We start from the raw sequence: 26,901 nt of genomic DNA on the forward strand, positions 1-26,901 counted from the left end.
GGTGGGATGGCCTATGCTACATATTTCCTAAATGGTTGATTTAAATTTGTATAATTACAATCATCTTGACCATAAGTCGTAGTTTAGAGTAGAAAGGAAACACTCTGTTCTCCTCTTTTTCCTTTCAGACACATCAAGGACAAAGTAGCAACTGTCATAGAAAATGCATCAGCAGTCCCAAAGGGTTTTTCAATACCCTGAAATTCCCATGTCCCCATGTTTATGCTTACCCGTCTTTAATGCTGACACACCACCATCTCCAGCATTTCTTTGTGTGTCTCCATGTTTACACTCAAGGATGCTGGCAGAATAAAGTTGTCCTTGCCCACACAGGATGTGATCCTAGCAGGCCAGGCTCCTCTCTGACTCTGAAACTGCCTAATGTCACTGAAATCGATAGAGTTATCCTCATTTGCAGCAGTGGGAGGCAGTGTCAGATCCTTTCCTTACTTGGCAGTCTGCAGCTCTGGCTCAAAGCCAGGAAGGAGAGGTCTTATCCTACAGGCAGTGAACTAGCACCCTGCTGTGGGACTAGTGAGCAGAGGGACCAGCTGGAACCCAGACAGGATGAAAAGAAATAATGAAACAGGAGGGATCCCCTCAAACACACACAAGAAAAGGTGACAACTCATTGTTGTCAATCTACTGATTTGGCCATTCTAATTCTTAAGGCCCATAATCATTGATATGCACCATTAATAAATCAAAAAGGGGCCATAAGGTTTATTACAAGATAAATTTTTGAAACCAATGCTCTATCATTCAAGAATAACTTCACTGTTTAACTGAAATCAGTAGAATTACCCTAACATAAAACAGAAGTATTCTGGTGGTGAATTTAAACTTTCAGGTACAACACACAAAAACAGGGGTGTAACAGATGCCTCATGCACAGCTTAACAAGAGTAGACCCAGGACAGAAATAAACACAGTCCTTCTAGTTTTCTAATAAATTAACACAGGTGACTGTTTCTACTGTTTCACTTCATGTTTTGGTGTTCTCTAGCAAGATTAAACTCACTAACTCACTAAATGATTAATTAACTATGTTCCTAGAACTTTTGGAAGTAAATTCTGTTTATAACCTTTATCTGACATCAGAAACCTTTCACGTATTTCAAATGACCTTAAATAAGTTAACTGCTTTTGCTCCTTCCCCTTTGCAGACCTCAGCACTGTGCTTTTTTAGCAGCATCTTTTCATTTTCTTTATGATTCAAGCAATACTACTCACAAAAGCGTATTAGAAATTAGCCCCCTACACATATTTCAAAGAAACCAAGCTTTCTGTGTAACATCTGCCTCTCAGCTAGCCTCTCTTGGTCACCTGAATTGTGCCCTGGGTACAGACTAGTAATCAGAGACATATTTCTCCTCCAATTGTGCATTGTGATCAGAATAATCTTATCTCCAGTTCCCCACTTACCTCTTTATGACATTTTAATTCAATCCTGACACTGCAGCCATGATGCCTTTCGCAGGAGTTGTATAGTGCAGTCGAAAGAAGACTTATGAACATGGCACTGTGGGATCAGCAGCGCAAGCACATGAGCTGTACCTTGGAAGTCAAATATAGGCTGCAGGGAAAAAATATATGTGGAAAGGGTATCACATAAGAAATCCACTTTACTATTGCCATTCCTGTAGTGCAGCCACGGTAAGTGGCCTTCTCCTAAATCTTCTTCTGATTGTGAGGTTTTGATTTAACCATCACCAACCCAGACTCTGCCTCTATCAGGGTCAGTTTCTGGATTCTTTATTGAGAGATTTCCTCTAGCATCTTTCATATAAGCTAGGCAGTACCACTAAATATCCTAAATGTCTCAAGGAAAAAAAAAAAAAAAAAAAAAAAAAGCTCTTGGCCCACCTGACTCCTTAACTCAGTGCTTACAAAAGGCTGAATACTTTCTTCTCCTTTTCTACCACCCGCTTCCATCCTACCTTTGCAGCCATTGAGTGTGTTGCTGCAACAGGTTGGCAGCAGTGAAGGCAGATACCATGCAGGCAGAGCTAAACTAGCTTTAAACTAAATAGATCATACACCCCTAACAGGTAAAGTTGATGTAGTTCTGAGTGTGGGCTTCTGCAGCACCTCCAGCCTAAGGTAAATTTCATTAGTTGCTGCATCTTACTGTAATTGCACCTAAGCTTGGTAGTATAAATCTAGTTTATCTATGCTACCTACAGTAGGAAGGTAAATGATTGCTATATTGCACAGTAGCCACTGAAGCCCAGGCCAGTCTTCACATTTCTCTACGTGCCCTCTCTCATCACACACAACAAACCTATTGCTCAATATGTCTTCTGATCCTGAAGCATCCTCAGCACCCTACCTGCCCTGGGAGTTATGGCATTCAGATGCAATGGCAGGCAGACCCCAGCTAGAAGCTGATGAAAGATCTGGGTTCAACAACAGGATCTTCAGAATAGGGAAAGCAAGTCCTGAAATCATGGGCTGGGAATTTGGAGGAGGCCCCATACAACTTATGAAGGTTAAATTTGATTGTATCCTGTGAGAAAAGCACCAGCAGGGGAAGGACTTGGCAAAATGTCAAGCATAAGTAGAAACTTGATAAGGCTTCTTCTAGAAAATTAATCTGAAATAAGTTTGGGTTTCATTTCAGTGCTGAGAGAAGGTTAGGGTCAGTTTTTTCTTTCCTTCTGAAGTAGTGCCCTGATTCCTTCTTACATTTCTATAATAAGCTTCTATGAATTCCAATAAAATAATCACCTGCAGGATTCAGTTTTATTGCCCTAGACAAATGCATCATCTTTACTCCAATTTAGAAAAAGCATCACAGCCATGTAGTCCAGATCCTCTAAAAAGTGGAACAGACATTTAATTTAACAGCAAGGCTTTTCTCCATCAAAAGGCTAGAGATACAGGTTTTTCTTAATTACAGCATATGGCAGGGAAAAAAATAATAAACATACTTACTTCTGTAGTTTGAAAGTAGCCATCTCCCTCTGGTTATATGTACCTCAATGAAAGAATGCAATATAAATTCTGGAATTAAAAGAAATTAAAACATTGTCACCCCTCAGAGAGCTAATTTAAAGGTGTACTTCCTACCCAACCCAAGAAATGGGACACAGGCTGAGATCCTCTTCACCTAAAAGGGCTCAACCTCATAGCTTCTCATTCTGAGGAATGTCACAGCCATTTTATCTTATATTAAGTTTGTGGGTAGGCCTATATTATGGATGCCACCAGATTGTTGCTCAGACATAAGGTGCCTTTTGGTCTGAAGCTGTAGTTGTGGACTCCACCATTAACACTGACATAAGCATCATATATATCATCCTCATTAACTGAGTAGAAAAAAATACCAGGGAGAAAAATAAATGGCATTTAACTTTTACCTCTGCTGAACAGCTTTTCCTTTGATTTTGAATCACACACATCAAGATAATTTTCAAGGAAGAAACACAAAGTAATCAAGGTAATGTTTGTCCTCTCATAAGGTGATCTGTGTGAAGGTCCTGACTACCTCTAGGCCTGAATGATAAGACCAGTGCCTGTGGTGCCTTTTCGCATCAGAAAAGCATAGCGTTATACCAGTGCACTAATCCAGAGGCTTCTCCACTCTGAACACAGAAATAATTCCCTAAGAGTGTCAGCACAGGCCCTACATGTTTGACAGCACCTAATAGGTCAGATCAAACACCTGATTCCCTTTAGCTCTATTATTATCTGAAGTTGGGTGGCACAGCCAACAGGTGATTGCGGAATCTCCTTCTCTGGGGATATTCAAGGCCCAACATGTGAAAGCCTATTTGTCTTGTTTAAGCCCCCAAATACAATGAAGTGTGTTTAGCCAGTGGTCATTCAGTCAAAGCACACACCTCATATACTAACAGCCTAATGCACAGGAAATGGAAGAAGACTGAACCTACAACCTCCCTTCCACTATGTGGAAACAGAACCTTACACTTCCCTACATTGATAATCTGAAGTGGTCCCAGAGCCCTGAGGACAAACCTTCAGATTTCTTCTGGAAGAAGATGAGCTGCCATCCCTTATACAGTTCCCTGATATTGCTAAATCTTCAAGTAATGCTGGCAGTGCTACTGTAGAAATTCCTGTGGAGACAGAAAAGCCCACATTGTATTGGCCACAAATAGCTAGCCTTCACTGGTAACTTTCAAGCTCTATCCATGTTTTCAGAACTGAATACAGAGGCATAACAAACATATATATCATTCACTTTAAACCTTCATGAGGATGTTCTTTTCGTAGCTCTCCTGTTCAGTATGAATTTAGTGCTTTTAATGTTGGGCATTAATTGTTTCTCAATAAGATATCATCATAAAACATGCAATTTAGTGCTTCGTTTCTTCCAATTTCCATATAGGAATCAGACTGTTCTAAATTCAAGCTTTAATCCCCTTGGCCCTTCTTGTAGCTGGTGCTATAGACTATGAAGGGTTACCGACCCATAACAAATAAATTAATAAGCTTGTGTAATTATATTTGGGTCATTTTATTTCAATCCATGAAATCAAAGGCTCTGTTCATATTAGTACAGGAATTGCTCTAACTGGCCATTGGGGCTCCCTTGATACACCATCTGCGAATGCAACAAACTGGCACATGTTGGATAGAAAGAATCTGTGTACATAGCTAGTTTACGCGATTTTTTCCATTACCTTTGCTGGGCATAGGCTTCAATATCCTATTTCTATCCAGTATTTCTGTTTATCCTATTCCTCCTGGCATCCAATACATTTTCTGGTAGAAGGACACGCTCTTTCTAACAGGTTGTCAGGTTCTTACTTGGCTCTCTTCCCAATGTAACACAACTCCCTATCTTCCCTCCCTACATCCACTGCCCTCATTTCCTTCCTTTTTTCTCTCTCTGGGCTCCATTAGACCTCATGATCAGCTTAAATTGGAGGTCTAGGGAAAGTCTGCATCTTGCATTGCTTCTGTCCCCTGAAATCTAACTGAGCTTGTAAAACATATCACTTTCAGACCTTGTAATGAGGTCACAAAAGAGAAGGCTTGTAGGACTGACTTCTAAGTTCCTTATGGTCAATACCTTGAAGTCTGTAACCCTACAACATGGAGCTACAGAGAGGGTTCTTTCTGTTCCTGCTACATGCTTGAAAGTACAAAACAGGACAGTCACTCCAGTTATTTCCCCACCTCATAGGCTCATGGAAGATTATTTTGAAAGCTAGAGACTGTTTGGACAATCTGTCAATTGTCTGACTATCTGGTATCTCTAGAGAAGACAGCTGCATACAGCTACCTTGTGAGGTAGGTCAGATGGCACTTTTGGGATGTGGATTACTCACATACCGTGACAAGGAGGAAGAGGAGCAGGTGAGGATCCTAGCTCTGCAAGTAGAACTGGGAATGTCTCCAGAATGGAAGATTAGTTCACCATACTGCTTATGAAGTATTAGCCAAAACATGGTAGAGACAAGCATCTACAGCTTCATGGACTTTGTAAGGTTAGCAGGACTACATGTGAATATGCATCAGCAACATAGCAACTTTTAGAGGGTGAATTGTTCCGTCAGTGACTATAAATGTGACATCCCTTATGCAATCTCTATGTAATAACTCTTAAAAATGGTGGCCCTTGGGTGATGGATGCACCAAAAGAAAGATCACGCTGAATGTGTCTTCTGCTTATATATTTCTCCTAGCATCGGCTGGGTGCCCTGCCAGCCTGAGGATATTGAGCTAGATGGCCCTCTAGTCTAGGAGAAGAGTTCCTACGTCCTTCTGAAGAAGGATCTATGGGGAGATAAGTTACTGTGGCAGAATAATGTCATATCTTTTCCAACTACTTTCCAGCAGAAACGCCTCAATTCTGCCCTCAGTTAGCTAGCTGGAGTTCTTACGTGCTGCAGTGCAACTTATACTTGAGTAGCAGAGGGAAGAGCTTCTGGCATTCACAATTCCATATACTTTACCTAAACTGAGGGTGTTTACTTATCTGGAATTTTGGATTTAGTTGTTTCATGCAAAGGTGATTTTTACAAGGTGTAGCCATCTTGTCTTTGTAAAGTTAGCAACAATTTTGGCACTGGATGTTTTGTGTGTGAGAAAACCACTGAAATAAAATACGAACCAGAAATGAAAGTAGCTGCCAGCTTCCAGCACAGCATCCCAAAAGTTAATTGCGTGTTCATAACCATTTAAGACTTAAACCATACAGAAGGTATTGGAAGAGGAAGAATTAAAAAAAAAAAAAATCTAGCCACTTTATTTCAAACTTTTTTCCTTAAACTTCTTTTCCCTTTGTGCCCAGCCCTTGCAAACACTGCAAGGCACGGAGGACTCCAGGTCCACTGCAGACTGGGCAGATCAGCCAACAGGGGGCAGCCAGAGGACAGGGATTAGCATCAGTGCCCTGACACCCCTTCATTTCAGAGCCCAGAAAAGCAACAGTCAGCCAGCCTACCAGGAGCCTGTTAGTTGGTCTCTGGATTGATTCATTAGACAGACACCTCCCTCTCTGGCTCATCCTTTCGTTATGACACAGGAAGATGTCAGCCCTTCATGGGACAAAAGGACATTCTTAGGAATGCAAAGGACTGAAATATCATCTCATACCCTGGAATGCTTCCAGGACACCAAGGATGTGCAGTCTCCTTAATCACAAGTCCTTTTTTGGTCCTGCTGCATTTTAAGAGACTAGTCTGACTCAAAGACGATATCAAGTTCGCTGAAAGTAGTCTGAAGGATTTGCATTTGAAAGCCATCCAGCCCAAGCTTAACCAAATGAGCCTTCCTTAAATTAAAAACAAAAAGAAGAGTTTTGCTCAACAGTTCTCTCTTTTGCTTCTCAGCTTTGCCCTTGAGAGAGTACACTGCTGTCTGCCTCCAAGATAATATTTTTGGAAGGTACATTCCTTATATTTGGGCCAGCACAACTAGCAGACAACCAAAAGGACATGTGCAAGCTATTTCAAAAGGCTGTGTTTTTGCTCTGTGGTTGTAGTCACACAAGCGCACCTCTGCTTCGCAGCACCAATCCTGTGCTTAAAGCTGGTGCAGGGAAGACCAAATGAAACCAGGCAGCTTGGCCTTGTAACTGGGCCAGTCTCTGGGTCCCAGGGAAGATTAGAATGTCATGGCATAGAGTTGTCACAGTATAATATTAGAGGCCTGACAAGTAGAGGGTTTCTCATAGGACTACTTGTGGCAGACTCTGGATCCAAACAGCTCTCACTTCCATCTCACACGTGGGATAGTTACATTTTAAATATAAATAAATGACAGATTACCCTCCTCCTCTTCCCTGTGAAACAAGAGAAGGGGTGAGGAAAGGAGTATTACCCTATGAAATCACTAGGACCTAATCTTTTCAAAACACTGCTACCAAAGTCACCGTACTCTCATTTTTCCTTTGTTGCCACAACTTTCTGCAGCCCCTTTTCACTGATTTCTTATGCTTTAATTTTAAATTCATATTTTCTGCCCCTGTTTATGAGATGCAACAATATTTTTCACACACACATAGCACCTTTTTTCCTCAGCTTTTGCTTCTAATCCCACTGTTTCTTCCTAGGCACCTTGTCTACTCACCTATTCTCTTCTAATTCTCTGTTACCAGTCACAATCTTCATATTCTTTGGTATTTTTAAGTAAAAAGACCTTTCCACATCTCTCCTGCCTTTAATTTTCTCAGACTCAATATAAAAATCTCATTCCTACCCCATAGCACTCTCCACTACTGAACTTCACGTTTCCTGACTTCTAGCTCAGTTATTTGCCAACACAAAGAGAGAGTAGGAGCCACAGGCATGTTCAGAAATATAGTAAGTAGGAAAGAAACTTTTAAGATCGTGGTATTTCAGCATGGATGAAACTTCAGTTCTGTCCCCATCATTAATTGTAAAGAAGATCTTTTCTGAATTACTATGATTATCAATTCTATAAACAAACCTTATCAAAAAGATTAAGAGATTCAGGATACATGTCCTAGTCAAAAAGCAATCAAGCCTCTTAAAAATCTATTGATGACCTAAGCACATTTGGAGGATGGTTTACTTATTCACTTCTCAAACTGCTACATGGTAGCTGAGCCATGAAGAGGCATCAGCTTCTTAGAAACACACTCTGTAAGCAAGTCCTATTACCTGCCTTAAAACTGTTCAGTCAGCCACGGAAGTCATTCCAGTTCCTTTCTATTTTCTGAGACACGGTTTGGTTTTTCATATGCTCCCTTAAATACCTGAGATTTATGTATACCTAAAGAGACAAGCTCACTAGATTCTAAAGGCATTTGTTAACAACATTAAAAAATAGAAGTGAGATAACCAATGTCCATCAACATATATGAAAGACGGAGATGCTTCTAGCCCCAGAAGAGTGAAATGCATCTTTCTTTACACATTGTTGCTCCAAGACAGAACATTTATTGTCCATCAAAGTCAATGGCTGTCCAACCACCTCAGTGGGTACTGCATTGGGCCTCAAATCAATAGCATGTTTCAGAAATTCTCATGAGAAAGAGCAGGAGCATTTGCAAAGCAGCACATGAATTAAAGCAGGCTTGATCTGCTTTAATGTGCGTTCTGAGCCTGGGGCCCAGTAAGAACTTTCTGATCACATAATCTGCCTATCTAGAGGATCTGTATATATACAATAAGATAATCTTGGTAATCAAGAGTGTAGATAATAGCATTATTATTTTATTTCCATAAATATTTGAAAAGATAGATTTTCTTTGCCAGTGCAATCTGATAGGTAAAACTCCCACACTTGTTGGAAAAGACCTGCCAGAAAGCTGTGGAAATGTAATAGCAATAAAAACAAGTATAAAACGTCTCAGAAAGCAAAACATATAAAGTAGAAACATTTTGCCCACATGCATGTTTTCAAATCCTCATGTGTAATCAAAAATCACTGACAAACAACATACAGATAATAATGTTTAGTGATAAGTACCGGAAAAGCATAATTATATTCACCAAGACCTTGACCACATACTGTAGATGTGTACCAGGAACCCTTGGACTGTGGTGGGTAGGGGCAGAGGCAAAAGGAGACTAGGGCATAGCAGAGGCAGAAGAGGACAACTCCTTTTGTCCAAGAGAAGGAGTGTTGAGAATATTAGGGCATCAGGGGACAGGACAGAAAGTGTGTAGCCAGAGAAGGGCAGTCCAGGTCTGGCATGCTGGTGAGTGATCACAGCAGTTGCAGTCCTATTCTGGTGTCCCTGTAGAAATGCAGTATCTGTTTAAGCCCTACTTAGCCCATTATGTCACTACTAAAGCCAAAGAAAAATGTTGACATCTCAAAGATAGGACTGAAGGATGGAGTGTTACCGATATAGTTCAACTGGTAAGAGCAGAAAGCCTGTCATCTCACGTGGTATATCAGAGCAAGAACAACTTCTGTCAATTGGGCAACCAGTTTCTCCCAGCTGTTGCTTCCCTAAAGAAATAGACCCTTCATCTTCCCTAAAGAGAAGGGAATTGCATTCAGATCCTAAGGCAACTTCAGCAAGGACAAGAGGTTATTGCTATCACAAAGGCATTGAGCTTTGGGAATAACATGTATTGACAAACAGTTATCCAGTGAGTGCCAGAATAATCCTCTAAGACATCAAGGGAAATTCAGGTCACCTTCCATTCTGCAAATTTCTGGTTTATTAATGGTCTGAATATGCTTACTATTTCCATGTAAGTATAGTCTAGTGTAGCAAATTTGTTTTGCTCTTGCTTTATAGTAAAATGAAATGATACAAGGAAGGAAGGGAGAAAACTTCTGTGGCGTAACCATTTTCACAAGCTTCAGCAACCTTGGCCCACATGGCGTAGTTGCAGGTTGGGAGAGAAGAAGGGAAGAACTTCTGCATATTCAGGCACTCCAGTTTCTCTACAGTTTTAAATTGTAGATTAGTAATGAAGAATTTACCGAAAAGCAATGGGATTTATTTCAAAATTAACACTGGAAATTGGCTTCTGAAAGTTCCTGCCATCAGACTACAGCAAAACACTGTGACAAACCACAGAGCTACAGCTTGAAATTGGACTTAAAGAATCATCTACATCATATACCATCTGCAGAGCAAGAATTACTCACCAGGAGGTTTTGAGCAACAACAACAAAATAAATGTATAAGTTTCTGCCAGATGGATTGTGCCAAAAAGAGCAGGCTAACCAAGGAATATTTTTTGCTATGTGATATTTACACAATTCTTATAATTGCTGTAGTCCCCCAAGTGACTCAGTTTTGAATATCTTCTGGAAAAGCATTCAGAACACACAATATGAATCCTTACCCTTATTTCATTCACAGTGAACTCTTGTTTGTTTGTTTAGGTTATGGTTTTGGTTTGATCCACAATAAAGACAAGGAACCATTTGTAAAATTTGGATCAACTTCACTTTCCAAATTCTCACGACATTCAGTGAAAGCTTAATCCAGCACTATTGAAGTCAGTAGAATTTTTGCCAATGACTTCAGAGGGGAGTAAGAATTTAATTATGCACTACTGAGTGCTGTCAGTATTTGATTCCGGTACTTGTAAATCCAAGATATGGGCCTAAACAGATTACAGTCGGTCCCTGAGTGGCAGTACTGTGGATTAAGCCCAGTTTGAGTGTCTCTTTCTCAAAGAAGAATTTGTTTCTAGAATCTAAACCCCATGATACTTGCCTTGTGTTTCTGAATCATTCCCTTGATCTATATGAGATTAATGCCATTGCTCCTTCTTCTATAGGAGTACTTTTCAGGAATATTTTCTTTTTCCTATGGGTCTAGATCGCTGACATGACAGGAAGGAATAAAAAGTTGTTATTGTCCTTCTAGGTGCCTCCTCCAGTTCAGCTTTCAAAGCCTGGAATGCCCCCCTCATGCACCATGGGGAGGATTGCTTTTATGCTGCTTTCAGAGTTGTCTTCCTTCCCCAGGGGGTCCCTGCGAGAATTATTCAGATATGCTAGTTTTTTTTTCAGTCTTTAATTTCATTAGGAGATCAAGCCTTTCATAAATGTCAAGAGATTGTTTGTTTTCCTGTGTGTTTTTTGTTGCTCTTGATTTTTTTTTTAATTTTTATATATATTTTCCCAAGACAGGATGTTTACATTCCCAGCTTTCACCTAGTTTTCCAGGTTATCAAGATTTCTGTCAGGCAGGATATTACCTTTTTCTGCTCCCTGCTCTCCACACAATTATCTGAAGTGCTTTGTATTTTCCCACATGGGGCCTGCTTCTGATCAACTTCACACAGTTTTTAATCTGCTTGCTCTAATGGAGTTACTTCTGATTTAGTTCACTTTGGTAAGGATTCACGCCTTACCAAGCCTCTGCAGATCTATAGCAGGCTTTGACTCCCTAATTGTGCTGCATAATGTTTCTATCTTTCTTAAGGGCACTCCTGGCCCCAAATCCCCACTCTCAGTGGAAGTCCCAGAATCAGTCAGCCCTCACATCATGGCCTGGAACAGGGAGAAGAGCAAGAGCACTGGCTTCACAGGAACAGCATTACTTCGACACCTGAAAGGGAAATCAGCTCCCCTATGCTGGCATCAAAGGCAACAAGACACAGGGCAGAGTACCTTCCCATCAGATTTAAAGCCACCTGAGGGGAGATGAACAGCTACACATGACCATCTTTGGGTGCTAGACCTACCACTACTTTTGGCCATAGAGGATACAGCACAGGCTGTTCTCATCTGCTCCATTTTCCTGCTGATGGTGGGTTTTCCCTGCTGAAAGAATAAGAAGCCATCACACAAGTTTGGAGCTAAATCCTTTCCTACCGTTGCTTTCATCAAGTTAAGAGATTTTAATCTGTCCTTTCCACTTTGCTCATCCCATCTTGATCTTTCACTGAAAGAAAATCTCACCTGTGCAGTAGGTATGCATTGGATTACTAGGGAAAAATCAAAGCTGGTAAAGAGATTGAAGAGGTGGTACCAGAGATGGATGAGATACATGGAACAGTTTCTTCTGTATGCATCAATCTTACATCTAATTACAGTGAATCAGCACTACAGTGAGCTTAATCCATTTCATGAACATGTGGACTGAGAGTTCATTTTTTGAGCCAAGAGCATTTTATTCCCAAAAGCTAACACCCTGCAAAAGAAAATAAAGCAGATGGAAGATGCTGTGCAGGGAGTTAAATATATGTCTGCTGTATTAAAGTTCTTGGAGAAGTTTTCTGTGTTTGCGTTTTGTAGGCCTTAAATTAGAATAAACCTTGTAGTTAAATAAATTAAAAATTAAACAGGAACACACTATTATTAAAATCTGTATGCTTAATATCTCAGACAACCACTAAGGCTTCTTCTCTCTGTTGATTTACAAGATATATGGTTAGTTTTACAATCTAGGAACAGTCTCTAAAACAATATACAGATTTTACTAGTAGCATAAAATGTTCCTGATATTAGTATAATAAAATATTTTACTTGCAAATAAGCTTATAAATGTTTTTCTAAAGCAAGCAATATAATGTGGCTGTAAGTTGTAGTGCAACTTCAGCTGGAATTTCTCCACATAACCATTTCTTGTTCAATCCACCACCCAAACAATGATAATATCTTATAGATGTATTTGGCAAAATAACAGCAAATGTTTTCAAAGGACAAATAACAGGATAATCTGTTTGAATATCCATTCAGATAACATATCAGAAGAAATATAGAAGAGTTATCTTTAAAAACACCTCAGCTAAGAAACGTTGCTGAAACTTCTTAATAAGAATTTAATAATGCAGAAGTCTAGAAGGCATTTGAGATAGAGTCCAGGAACAGAAATGTCCAGAACCCTCCTGAGTAGTGTAATAGTCTTTGTAGACTTCTGCTGTCTAGGAGACAGGGGTGGAGCACTATGCATGTTTTGATTCATAGGTCCTCAACAATGGACCCCAGAGTCACCCAGGTGACCCTGGTGAACACCTTCACACAGAATAGCCAGGAGAAAGTCCAGCTTAACTGTCCCACTGTACCAAGCAAAGTAAGAACATTTTAGTGTAGCGCAAGCTTGGAATCACCATCATCCATTATTGACTTTGTAGCTAACTAATGGCTTTGCACATTATTAGCATTACTAGTATGAGTATAGCTAATGGATATTAATATGATATGAAAAAGTGCTCATTAAAACACCGTAAAATGTGTTTGGTTAATAATTAGCACTTTTGAAAGCATAACTTCTTAACTAATGCATTTATTTCACATATTTATAATTGCAAAATTATATGTACTCATTTTTATAAATTAGACTTTCAAAAGAAATGTGCTCAGTATGATTCCAATATACTTTTTCATCCTTCTTTTCTTTCCATTTTGCACATTTACAGAAAGTGCAAAGGAGGAAATTTTCAGCAGCAATACAGCAAAGGAAAGCCAGCAGACGGAGTTCCTGCAAAAAGCTTCCCTGAGACAGGAAGGGGAGGATGAAACAGGGCAAAACGCCACATGAGAATGTAAAATTCCCAAGTGGATTCCAAGGTCAAGGTGCCTGATCTTGTCTGTCCCGAGTGCTCTCACTTGGAGCAACATTTGTTTCATGGGTATATTCAGGGTCTGCTGGATGAGTATTAAACAGCTATAATGAGCTTCATTGTAAGTATAGAGAGCTTCAACACAAAAGCTTTCACTTCAAAGAAAAAGTGACTCCCAGTTGCAAAACACAGTCACGGTCAAGACACAGTCTCCTGATATAGACTGTCTGCTAAAAAGTGTATCAGTTTATCATATCCTGGAGGAAAAAAAAGAAAGAAAGAAAGAAACAAACAAACAAAAACATCTAACAGACAAAACCAGGAAAAATAGAGCTGAAGGAGTGCTGGAGAACTAGGAGTTGACATCACTTTAGCAAGGCCTTGACTGGGGAAAAAGGAAGAAAATGACAACAAAAAGTTCATACACTTTTACATTTAGCTTTGATTTTGACCAAACTACAAATATATTTGCATTTTTTGTTTTGTGAGTGGGACATGTAAAACTGCTGTTGCCTGCAGGAATAGTCCTGCAGGCCACAAGAAGCAGAGGTCCTGCAACACCATTTCAGTTCTCTAAGCTACATGAGCTTTTAGTGAGGGGCAGTCTGTCCAGACAGCATAAGGCCTTGCAGTCATAGCCCTTGAATTCAACTTCTTCATAAGCATGGGATTCAGCAGGACTACTTGACTTTTCTAATCCTCCATCTCTGAAACACTGTGGTTTTAGAAACCACCTCCACCCTCTACAGAGAGGGGCTGCTGCTGCACCGGCTGGGGAAGAGCACGCTCCCAGGCTGCTTCACGGCCAGCTGAGGCAGCTTATATTTGTATATCATTAGCATAGAGACCCTTAAGCAGGAGGCTTTCCCTGGTTTTTCACAGCATCCTTTAAGCAACTTTGCAGGTTCCTATGGAAAAAAATCTCCTCAGTGCCTTACTGAGTTCATTTGAAATTCCAAAACTAATGAGGCTTTTGTCTCCCTCTTAACCCAGGAACTATTGTTACCTCTAAAAATAAAAGAGATAATCTGCTAAAGAGCTAAAAATACTGAACTCTGACAGCCTTTTCACACTGATGATTGACACACTTGCACCTTTAATCTTCACAAAGAAAATGCTGAGGCAGGAGCTCCTATGCTCACCTCCCAGCAGCTCTTTCACCAGCTGCCTGCTGGTTGTTCTCCCACTGATTCAAGGGGACCAGCACCGTCTGGTTGGGTCATTAATGCTCAGAATGGGATATTCATCCGGAAGCTATAATGATCACCCAAGGGTGCTTGTGCAACACTGTTTTCAAGAAAAAAGCTCTGTATTTCTTTCAGGAAGAAAATTAGGGAGTGCTTTTGGATAGGACTGCCAAAAAGCCCAGCTATGTGCCCTCTGCCGCAGTCCCCAGGGCTCTAGAACAAACAAAAGCTCTCATATACCATGGTTGGATCTGGGGTGCAAGCTGCATGAATGGGTGAGTGCTTTGAACTGAACAGGAATATAAATTAAATGGACTTAGTTAAGAGGTCCAAAAGGTTTTCCAATTTATCATAAAGAATCCTTGCAATCTCTGTGCAGTGAGCCAAAATACCTGTTTTTCCAAAGCTTGCAGGTCAAACCACACCGTCAAATATTTGCCTCACTTTATTGTTAGAAAAGCTGTGTTGGGCATACATGGCAAGGTTTTGACAGTGGGGAGTGTTGCTGGGGTGGCTTCTGTGAAAAGGGACCAGGTGCTGCCCCATGCTGGACACAGCCATCTCCAGTGGACCTGCTAGAGAACACAGCTGAGCCCACCATCAGTGCTGGTGGCATGTCTGTGAAAACGCATCTAAGAAATAGTAAAAACACCAGAGAAAGATGAGGAGGAGGGAATAAAAAAGAGTGAGAAATGGTGTAAGGAATGCCAAGGTCAGAGGAGGAGGTGGTGCTCCATGATGGAACAGATGTTCCTGAAAAAACTGGAGCACGTGAGAAGAGCCCACATTGGAGCAAGGGAAAAGTACAAGAGGAACAGACCAGGAGAGAAAAAAATCTAAATTTCTATTCTCTGACTGTAGCTGCTCCCCCCAACCCCCATGCCACTCAGAGTAGGGTTAGTGGAACATTCTGGAGTGAAGGAGTGAAGCTGGGCCTGGCAGAAGTGGAGGAAAGATGTTATAATTATCTTTGTGTTTCACTACCAGAATCTATTGGCAATAAATTATTTTTTCCCAAGTCAAATCTGTTTCACTTGCAACAGTAACTTGTAAGCAATCTCCTTGTCTTTATCTCAACCTATGAGCTTTGCTATCCTATTAGCTCACCTGCACTGCTGAGGAGGGCTTGTGAATGAGCAGCTGAGTTCAGCTGTTTGCTGAGACAAACCCACCACAAAAGTGAAACAATCCCAATGTGTCAAGCATGCAAAGAACAAGGACTTTCTCAACCTGGAGCCTCTCAACCCAAGGAAATACTGCAAAAGGTAAGGGCTATTTCATAGAGTTCTACAGTCGAAAAAAAAAAAAAAAAAAAAAAAAAAGTGATGATTCCCCTGGGGAAATACCACTTCCAGCCTTCACTGATTACTTGTAGGAAGAGGAGGCATCTGCATGTTCACTGAAACTGCTGTCTTTCTGCTGCTCTTTTACAAATCACTGGTGATGGAAGGAGAATTAAAGATTCTCTGACAACAACACCTTATAGAAGCTCTTTTTTGGTTACTTGAGCATGGATTTGCTCAAGTATAAGTTGTGTTCTTTCTACAGAAGCAGTAAATCTGCTTCCTGATTTCAAGTATAGCACATATAGCATGCTTTCCTAGCTCTAATTATAATGGGATATATTGTTCACTTTTCATAGCTGAAGAGGCTTTTTTTTTTTTTTTTTTTTTTTTTTTTATGATATGTTCTCCAAGGCTTGTGGTAGACAGAGGGATATCCTTCACCTTCTCCAACCTCTTTGACAATAAAAAGGCTGAAACAGGGTGGACAGTGAATCAAGGCAGATTTCCACCCATAAACGCTCATTCCGGGGAATGACAAGAAGTGAAGAGAGAATGTTTCTCTCGTCCAAGAGATTGTTCCTGCTGTAATGCCATTTCTAACATAAAGAATTCCCCAAGCCTTTACAAGCTACTATGAATTAATCTCTAACTCATTTGTACTCTAGAATGTTTCTGTCCATTTAGGCTATCAAGGGATTTGCTATGGTTCTAATGTGTCGTTATAAAGCATTTTAAAATATTTCTATCTTGCCTTAAATTTTAACTCCATAAAGAACTTTAACTGTATGGTGTAAATTTATGAGAACCATATGAAAGATGTCAAGCTAGAGAAAAAATTCACAGACAATCCAGCAAAAAAATAATAATAAAAAAATAATAAATCATTAGAGTACAACTCACTCTTCAGTGTTCCTGTCTTTTCTCAGTATACCTCCAGGACAAATCACAGGTCGCCTCACTTCCGTCAATCTTATGCATCTGTGCACATTTCTGCTCCTCAGCACGACCTTGTGAAGTTTTGCAAGATGCAGTGGATTGGAGTTTGTGTTTAAACATCAGACCACCTTTGGAAAAGCAAGGTTGTTTCCACTGATGTAGTTCCAGCTGATGAAGTTCCGTCTTTTCAACTCACATTGAGTCAATGGCAACTCTTCTCTTAGGCTGAGCACCAGCTCTGTGACCTTTTGAAATAGAAATTAAAGTCAAGTTTTAGTTGCCCACAGTTGACAAGAGACTGTGTGGCACTAATGCATGAATTGTATCATACCAGTTATGGCCTCCCATTTAAATCATTCTGTGTGGCTGTACTCTTGCCATTCACATTTATTAACATCTCAAATGAACAAAATAAACCTGTAGATGTTCCAGTGGATAGTCAAAAGAATTTTCAGGCCACTCCCAGCATGACTATGTGACATACGTAACGTGGAATATTTGTGACTGCTTCAGAGGTGCAGAACAGTGGTCAATAAATAATTATTTCTAAATTTTAATTTCAACATTATTCCTATTTTTATTACACTAGCAGAATTGTAATAAAGATTAAATCAGTTGTTAAAGTTTGACTTTATTAGCGTTGTATCCTGGGCTTTGTAATTAAGACAAAAATTAATTCTGGCTTGATTGTTACACCCTTTTTAACAAACCTTTGATGATTTTGGAAAACTACTTCCATTCCATAGAATGGGAGTGCATTTCCCCAAAAGTGTTATATCTCCTCTAAATAAAATGTGTGTTCTCATTCTTATGGATGAATTGTGCAAAATCCTTTGTTTCCTGAGTTGTTTCTGTAGAATTCTCTCCATTATGGGAGATTAGAGACAGGCAGAAGATCTAGAGTACCTCTACAACATGGTTGTCTAAGCAAGATTTTTCTCGATGCCCCGTTAAAGAGCTTGCAGTCTTACAGGCAAAAGTCTGTTCTCTAGTTGTGTGGTTACTAACATTTCCATAGGCCAGTCCTTTATCTCAGGGCTATTGGACGTGGATTGATGTGTGTCCTGTAGTGTCACTCTTTACAGCTCTCCTGAGGCTTCTAGGACTTTCTCTGTTGGCCTTCAGTTCTTCTTTAGAGCAATTTGCAGGCTGACATCAGAGGAATGCTCTTCTTTCTCCCTCTCTCTCCAACTAATGATTTTTAAAGCCATCCATTTCACTTTGCATTTGACATGAAGGCAAGGAAGTACATTTTAAAAATCACCTATTGGGTAAGTAATAAAAGCTTTGAGCCATTAAATTCATACACGTTTTTCCTTAGCCTTTGCCAAGTTATGTGCAATAAAACAATTTGACTGTCCTTGACCACACTTGATTGTTGACTATCAGAGTAGCATAAGATATCCCTCAGACAGTCTGATTACATTATACTGCAAGATCATATTAAATGTGTCCTACATTTTTGGCTGGGACAGCAGCTAACCATGAAGATAGCGGAACCTTTGATTGTGAGGTATTTCCTTTCTCTGTCCTATATAAGAGGGAGATCTTGTGCAAATTCTTCATAAGATCTCCTGACAGTTCACATTTATTGTTTTCCTTAGCCTGTATTTGTGTGCTGCGTAAGCTGGCAAGCCTGCCCCACTGTGACCCACACTACCAACAAAATTCACTTTAAACATCATGCTGCTGGCTGTATGAAATAGAGTGATTTTAATAGGCTTGCTCAGTGACAGAAATCCATTTCAGATCTTCTCTGGCCCAGCCCTTTTTCATTTAATCAGTCAATAGAGTGCAAAGGGCTTATATGATGCATCCTCAGAAAAGAAATGCATGCTTATACCCTGTTAGATTTTTATTTTTTTAAGATGCTTTTATAAAACTAAGCCAATCCAGATATAATGAAAAGATCTTTCATTTGACATTCATCATTCACATTCATTTGTCATTAACTCACTGATATTGAGAGCAATCACGAGCTCAAAAATTAGAGTAAAACTCACCTTACAAATATTTTCAGCAGAACTGTAACCCTGCTGTAATATCTACATTTCTGTTTAACATAATGTGACCCAAGCTACAGAACACACACACACACTCTTTCAATTTTTAAAGACAGAAAAAACAAAATCATTCTCTCCTGCTGATGAAATACCCAGCTATTCCTTGTTTTTGAGCTATGACCTTCAGGGAATCTTCATTCATAACCAGCAAAAGACACATAGTGGTATTTTCTGTGCTGACATTTGTAAAGGCTGAGCCAAGTTCACCATGGAGTTTTCTGAAGGTGTCCTCTGACAAAGGCCAACACAGTGGGAATTATGATGAAGAGGAGTTTATGAGAGCAAAAAGTAGCTCACCCCCATGTCACACACACCTCTCTCAAGTCCCATTTATAAACACACAAAAGGGACAGGGAAGTCTGAAAAGTGGGCGATATCTGCTGAAAATAGAGTGCCAAGACAGGAACAACACATACAGTTGAGACATTAGCCTGGCACATTCCTCCTCTAGCTTCTTCCCATGAAGCGTGGAGAGACTGCGGTCTCTGGCAGTCTTTCTGTTGATCTCAGTGTGGTTCACAGGGCCTCCTATCTTCATTGAAACTTCCCCATTAATAAGTCTTGCAAGCCCAGTGTTATTTTCATTTTACCAAGGAATAAATGAAAGTTGAAGTTGAAGGATTTGTTGAAGGTCATGGAGGCTTTCCTTACCAGAACTGAATTTGGGGAGTTTGTGACTCTTCATCCTCAGATAGAAGGTGAAACTGTTTCTTCATCAACATTTCTAAAATTGCTGCAACATTAAAAACAAAAAGATATCAGGAGGCATCTGTATTTTTATAGTACTTATGGTAACATCACCCACTTTAGCAATGGGTGTATTGCTAACTGCATTATATTAAAAAAATAAAAAAAATAAAAAAATCCTTCTATGCAAAGTCTCTAAAGTCTCTTCCTTGCTTTCTTGCCTGTTGTTCAACCACCATCATGAGAATTAGTACAAATTAAAATAAATATGTTCAACAAATCCAGCAATAACAGTTGCCTGGGTATACATATTATTTCCCTGGATGTGGTCATTCGCTCATACCATAAAGTCTAATTCTGAGAATCAGTTGCAAATATAGGGAGGATTTTCTGCCCACTGATATCTGACCTTGAAGTTTTGAATTGCTGAGTAGGAGCTGAAACCTGACTGTTCATACATTACCAATGCCCAAATTATATAGAGAAGAATGGAGTTCGCAGTAAGAGTGGGGTTGAGACAGGCAAATGTTAAGTGTCAAGCACTACATTGAAAGGGCATGCATCTCATAAAATAACAGTCTGTTGATGAAGCAGCAGACAACATTTTGTGTATCTGCTCTATTTTTAACATGCACATTTTAAATGAGACTGTACCAGTTTGAACACTTTTTTTTTTTTTTTCCTATCAAAGACTCATTATTACCATAATTTGTTCCACAGTAAAATCAAATATTCACTAATGTTTTTCATGTCAGAATGACAGGGGGGAATACTATTTTAGCACCACAGCAAATTCCATTAAATACAAGAAGAGTTTAAAGTCTTGTTGTGCATCTCAAGCTCTCATTTTTAATTAGATCTCTTGTATCCTTATTTTCCACCGGGTGTGGGAATCCTTCCGAGCCAAACCCGTCTGGCAAAAGCACAAAACTTACTCACAGACCATGGCTTTATTAGATTAATATGGAAGTGTTACATATCATTGTGGACATAATGCAGCATCTGGAATGCTTTTCTCTCTCTTGCTCACTGTTCTTTCTCCCATTAGCATTAGTAAACAGTATTTTCTCTTTTACCTCTTCATCTAAAGAGTTGTGTATGTCCACAAACCAACTTCTCACCCTCCCCACAAAAGAGGCTGCTTTCGAACTGCAAACCCAGCACCACAGAAGTCTGCAGAAATTATTTTTAATTTTATTTTTGTTCCACTAATGACAGGGGATGAATTTATTAAAGCAGCAACATACAAGAACACCTTGATAGGATGATAGGATATCTCTTCTGATTGCAAAATAAAAAGAGGGTATTATTTTTGCCTTGTGGAAGAAGAGCAATAAGGCCAGGTATAGTAGCTATTGGAAGACTGCAGTGTTGCAGAAGCAGTGAAGGTCCTTGCTTTTAAGTAATGACTTGAATCAGCAAAGTCTTTTGTTACAAAGGCCAAGGTACTTAGCATGGATTTACATTTGGCTATTCTACTATCAAGCACATCTTATTTTGAAATTGTGTTTTAAAGAGATATTTGAGTTTAATTAACTCTGTTGAGTAATTTCAAAACCAAACAACAAAACCAAACCAAAACAACAACAACCAAAAATATCACCCACTTTCATCACACCTTTAATTCAAGCTATCATATAAAATCCGATAAATCAGCTTGGCCTAGGGGAGAATATGGTGCTATTGATGGAGTGACTAGGTCTTGCACAACACGGTGCTAACACTTCACTGACCTCAGGATGCAAGCTAAGACAACAGCACCATGCTAACTGGAGAGTACCTGGCATGACTGCATCATCCTCACAGCATGCAGCAAGCATGCTCCTGGATGTGGAGGCTATGGACAAGCACAAGCCAAGCAAGCAGTTGTCTAGATTAGCAGGTGGCCAGAAACAGTCCTGCTTTGCCTTCACCAGAGCCCTGAAAATTCATGGTGTTGGTTCAAATAGAAAGGAAGGACAGAATACGTGCGATGACAATGACTATTGCGTTGGCTGGGCAAGAAGAATCAACATTTTTCTTCTGCTTCCTTCAGCCACTGCAGCAGCAGCACCAAACTTGCTTCAGAAAGGCTCCCTGGGTCGCTGTCCTTCCCCATTTCTCACCTTCAACCTCTCTCCTTACAACAGAAGCAGCTGGCCCAGGCCACCCTCCTTATTCAGCTCCTCTCTAGGAAACCTCAAACAGCACACCACAACTATCTAGCTCAGGTCACCACCTTTCAAGCAGTAACACTTCTGTTGGGGTCAATAGTCCCTGCTTGATGAAAGCATCACATTAATTTCTCCTTTAGAGTGATCTCCCCAGGCCTGATCTGGCTGACAAAGCCACTGTCTTTCTGCATATTTTGCATAGTGGTTGGCTACTTGTTCTTATAGTTAAATAACAAAATTGCATCCAGTTTATTATTTGTTTTTTTTTGGTTTGGTTTTTTTTTTTTTTGGCTTAAATCTTCTTGTCTTAGCTGTTGAAAATGAACCCATTCCCAAAAGTTGCTTAACTACAGCTTTCACAGTCTAAGAGGCAGTGATTTTTTTCAGATGTCTTGGCTACACATTTATCCCTTCATTTCAGCATACCATAGACACTTCTCCTCCGATTCACCTCACATTCCTGCACACAGGTTTTTAAGGCTCTGACCTAAGGAGGTTTTTTTTTTTCTGAAACTGTATCAGACACTTTAGAGTCTAGATGAATACAATCTAGACTTGTGTGTAACATGTGTGGACAGTCTTTCCAAACAAACTGGTCTTGGGTCAGCTAAAGGTTTGGGCTCACCATAAAAAGTCTTATGTGCCAAGGAAAGCAGCTCCCAGAGCAGTGTCCTGGATGGATCTCAGGATGTACAGAACTGAGACATGAGACTGCTTTAGCCAATTAGAGTTCACTGCCCTTCACAGAAAGGACACTGTCCTGTTCCTACTAGTGGACAGAGATATTCCTGCATCTAGTGGGTAGACCCACTTCGTATAGTAGTAAAAGTAGCAGAATCACAAGTCAAAGACTCATGAAGAGCCAGTATTCAGACCTCCTCTCTTGCAACCAGAGATGTGTAAAGGAGACTCATGCAGTCCTGCAGCCACTTAAGCCTCTCTGTGCTGTATATAGTTAAAAGCATATTTTATTTTTTTTCTCAATTTTATTTCATAGACTGGCTAAATGCTGTTTTGTGTAATGATAGGAGCCAGGGGTCTAGCTAAGTGTGTACAGCTATTTCAATTACATTAAAAACCTAATGCCCTCAGTCTGCTGTATGTGAACATTTAAAAATAAAAAATAAAATAAAATAAAAATAAAAAAAAGCCTTCAGCTCAACTGCTCCAAATTACAATTTATTTTGCATTATCAAGAAACATGCTGAGGATCACCTGGAAAGAATAATAATTACCTCATGGTAAGCAGTGCTCTTGGAGCTCTCTACCATGTGCTTATTTTGTCTTATTCAGTATGTATCATTTTGATTTAAAATCATTTCTAATAATTCAGTCATTGCCCTTGGCTTTCATTCTACTTAGGATATCACATAATGCTGCACATGGACTGCTTTCTTTCATTATCCCAGGCCACCCCGAGTTAGACAGCACGCATTAACACTGCACCTCCTATAGGGTAACACATCTAAGCCACAGACTGGAACACAGGGCTCAGTGTGCCAGTAAGGGAGCCACATTTGCATTTATATGCTGGTGCACAGTGATGCTGGGGGAAGAGGTAAGCTGAAGCAGTCACTTGACTCAACCTCTCTAAATAAATGAAGGGGGGAAAAGACTTGATAAATGCATGATAATCAACACAACTGTACACTGAAAGAATTATGGCAGAGAGGGTAAAGAGGAAACAGACATGTCTATTTGTAAAATGCCATCCTAACAAGGAGAGAGCAAGAGTTATAAGATCACTCACCTAAATACCTCCCAGGATGTCTTCTCTGATTAAGGATTTGTGAGAGTTATTGAGTTTTGAATTAGATGCACTTTAATAAAACAGTAGAATGTTCTTATCTGATTGCACCTGTATTGATTGTGTTAAAGAGGTCTATCCTCAGATCAAGGTCAATGATTTTACATAAACTGACTAGCTAGATGGAATCGCTAGCGGTATTTAGAACTCCCATAGTTTGTCCACCCTTTCAGCATATGATACTTCACCATAAAACTTGGAGAGAGAAATCCAATATTCATTCCATATTCTCTGTCTTCTAGCAACATATTACTTTAGTTAAAATATAAAGTTATTTCCAAAAATACCATTCATGTTACTAAACTCTCTAGTAGTGGTTCTTACCAGCTAGAAAAGAAATCACATTTTTATGCATCACATTTTTAAACAGCAATGTTTCACAGACTTAAAGAAACATTGCACACTTTGAAACACTGGACTTTATATAACCATCCTTCTTAACTTGATTAAATTGGGACGTTAATCTGATTCATTGTTCCATTAGCTTCAGTAGAGCTGATCCAGCTTTCTACTGTGGTATTAAAATCTGGATGGTTTCTGAGTGATATATTCAAAGATTTCTTCAGTAGCTATACACATATATATTTAAAGCTTTGTACATACATGTGTATATATAGACATATACATGTGTTTGCATAAAGCTTTATAGTCTTTTGGCTCTTTCTGCTTGGGCCCTTGTTACCAGATCTCAGGAGCCCAGGAAGCAAAAGCTGCCAAATGATCCCCAGCTTTGTTAAGGGGTAGATAACAAGCCCTTCAGAGCTTAATGAGAGAGGGAGCTACCACAACACGTTAAAGTCCTAGCAGGCTGCTGAGGCTGGCACCAGCCTGTGTGTGTAGATGTAGGTTGGGGGATAGATCCAGACTCATCATCAGCTGTGTGGAGAGATCAGCCTCTCGCTTTCAGAGCTGTCTGGGAATGGACCTGGCAGGATGGCCTCCTCCTTATCACTTGCTCCTGACCCCACAGAGGATGAAGCAGAGGAAGAGGTTCAACAGGCTGCTTACTGCTGATGGAGATACAGAGCACAGCAGAGCAGATACTGAAGCTGAGGGTAAAAGCCTTTGGCATGGGCCCAGTGAGCCTGCACTGTGGCTGAGAATGGAAGGAAGCAGCTATAAGCAGTCCCCTCAAAGCTCAGGCTGGAGAAATTCTTGGCTTGTGAGTTTTGCAGATGAGAAGCGATGATTTGTTACCAATAAGCAGGCTGGTGAGATGTACAGGTAAATCTATGCCTCCGCAAACGCTGCAGGAGCGTTCCTCACTTCATAGCAAGGGATGGAAACCAAGCATTAACTGCAAGTAGAGAAAGCTGCCATCACATTTGTAGGTTTGGAAAAAGGACTGGCCAGGATCCACTAACCTGGCTGCTGTCAGAGAAGCTGCTGACAGGCTGAGGTAGAGAACCTGGAGGGGACAGCTGCAGGGGAGCAATGGCTCACTGCTGGGAGAGGCCAGGGGACGCCAGTTGTGCAGGTGCTGAGCCTGCTGGAGGCCCAGATGGTGAGAGACTTCCCAAGTAATACTTCCAAATGTCACAACTGAAATGCTCGTAGGGGAGAGGGATCCCAATACCCATCAAAAGCAAGTTTTGTGCATCACAACATGAAATCTATCAGCAAGGCGAGGAAAATCTGCCACTGCAGCTCTGGATGGAAATGCATTTGGTCCATGTAAAATACAAGTCAAGAGGCTGGTAAGGAACTCCTAGTCTTCCTGGTCAAAATTCAACCCTGCCCATAGGACACAACAGGAAGCAAGTTTACACCATTTGGAGCTTTCCCTGGAAAGTCTCAATTTTTCACATCCCAGATTTCAGAGATCACCTGGCCAAGATAACACACACCCAAAGTGGGGGAAAAAAAGCAAAGCATTCACTAGTTAACTTTAAGCCAAGAAAAGTCACATTTGTCATCCACAGCAAAGAACACCAATAAGAACCCTGTCTCTTCTTCAGCTGGCATGTTTTCACAAAGGGTGGGATTTCATGTGGATGATGCATTGGCTTCCATCTGTTTGTCTTGTTGTCCTGGTGCTGCTAAGTGCTGGGGAGGAGTGAGTGTGTTCATTTGTGGGTTTTCTCCTCCCTATATTCTCACAGTGGAATAAGTGCAGGAGGGAATTAGAGGATGGTGCTTCTCAGCCAGAAGTACACCCAAATGGTTCAGATGAGATGGTGTCCACGCAATACCTGGTGACACAAGTTTCTCTGGTTTAGTTGTTATCGAATCTGCCTCAGCAACCAAATATTCTGTGTCTGCGAACAAGGAAAAGTCGTGATGAATTTTGCTAAAAAACAAAGGCAGAATAAAATACTTATTTCTTATCAGTGATGAGTAGGATCCCTTTTCCTTGCAATTCCACTGAGCTACTAAGATATGAGATACCTAATCCTTTTCTTTCACACATTTGCTGATTTTTTCAGTTCTCACTAATTAACTTAATGCAAGAAAGAATCCGTAGGCTTTTGAACAGGCTCAGTGAGTTGTTTCTCTGCGGTAACAGTTACAGGGCCTAATAAGCACAGAGCTACTGACGCAATTCCAGGCAGCAACATTGCTCTTTTGCTGCTGCTCAGAAAGGATTTTTATTTTTCCTCATTTTGCAGGAATGAGCAGAGGTCTCCTTCCAGCATAGGGCATAGCTTGCTTAGACAGGTCCATATTCTGGGGGCTGGGAGGGAGGGACAGGAACTAGGAGCAAGCGAGGCAGTGGCTTCATAGGAATGTAAGCCACCAGATCAATTCGCTAAATGAAACATAGTAAGCACGTTACTTCAAAGAGATTTGTACCTTGGCAACCACAGATTTTTCAGGCTTGAAGCGTGATGTTTGCCATTTCTCCTAGCCTCGTTTTTACTTCTACGAGCAGCAGATATGAGGTACAAAATATAAAGAGTTTCTTCACATCCCAGGAAGGAAAGGCATGCATTTGTAGGAATCCTCTATGACTTTGAGAATTCAGCCATGCTTTCTTTAAGTGAGGATACAAGGGTATTGCTAGCAGAAATCCCACAGAGGCTCAGGCAAGGTGAAACAGAGAGGCTGGAGGTAAATTCCTGGGCTACTAGCCTGTGCCACATGTCCTGTTGGAAGCCTTGCACTGCCGCTGTTACCCACTCTAGAGAGTTTTAGTTTTGCCCATTTTTACCTGTACAAGCCATGGTCATTTTCAGGGCAGTCAAACCCAGAAGTGCCAGAGCAGGGAAGCCAGAGCAGTCCCAGTGCTTCAGTCAAGAGAGTCAATGCCGAAGGATGGGAACTGAGTCTTTGCTTCGGTTCCTGTAGTGACAAAGGCAAGTTCTTCGGTGCCAACAGATACCCATGTTCATCCTTTCTCCATCCTCTACTTGGACAA

The 26,901-nt window shown here is 40.4% G+C and overlaps 1 long non-coding RNA gene across 1 annotated transcript in view; it reads right to left on the reverse strand.

The window, feature by feature from the left end:
* LOC309876597 overlaps window positions 1-26,901 on the reverse strand; it is a 72,621-nt gene that overhangs the window by 40,000 nt on the left and 5,720 nt on the right. Inside the window, exons 3-4 of the long non-coding RNA XR_014317206.1 lie at window positions 19,548-19,629; window positions 16,798-17,078 (exon numbers count right to left, since the gene is read on the reverse strand). This is a non-coding gene — a long non-coding RNA (uncharacterized lncRNA). The remainder of the gene's footprint in view (window positions 1-16,797; window positions 17,079-19,547; window positions 19,630-26,901) is intronic.

This window comes from Aythya marila, assembly GCF_965140915.1.
Source record: "Aythya marila genome assembly, chromosome: 3".
Lineage (NCBI taxonomy): Eukaryota > Metazoa > Chordata > Aves > Anseriformes > Anatidae > Aythya > Aythya marila.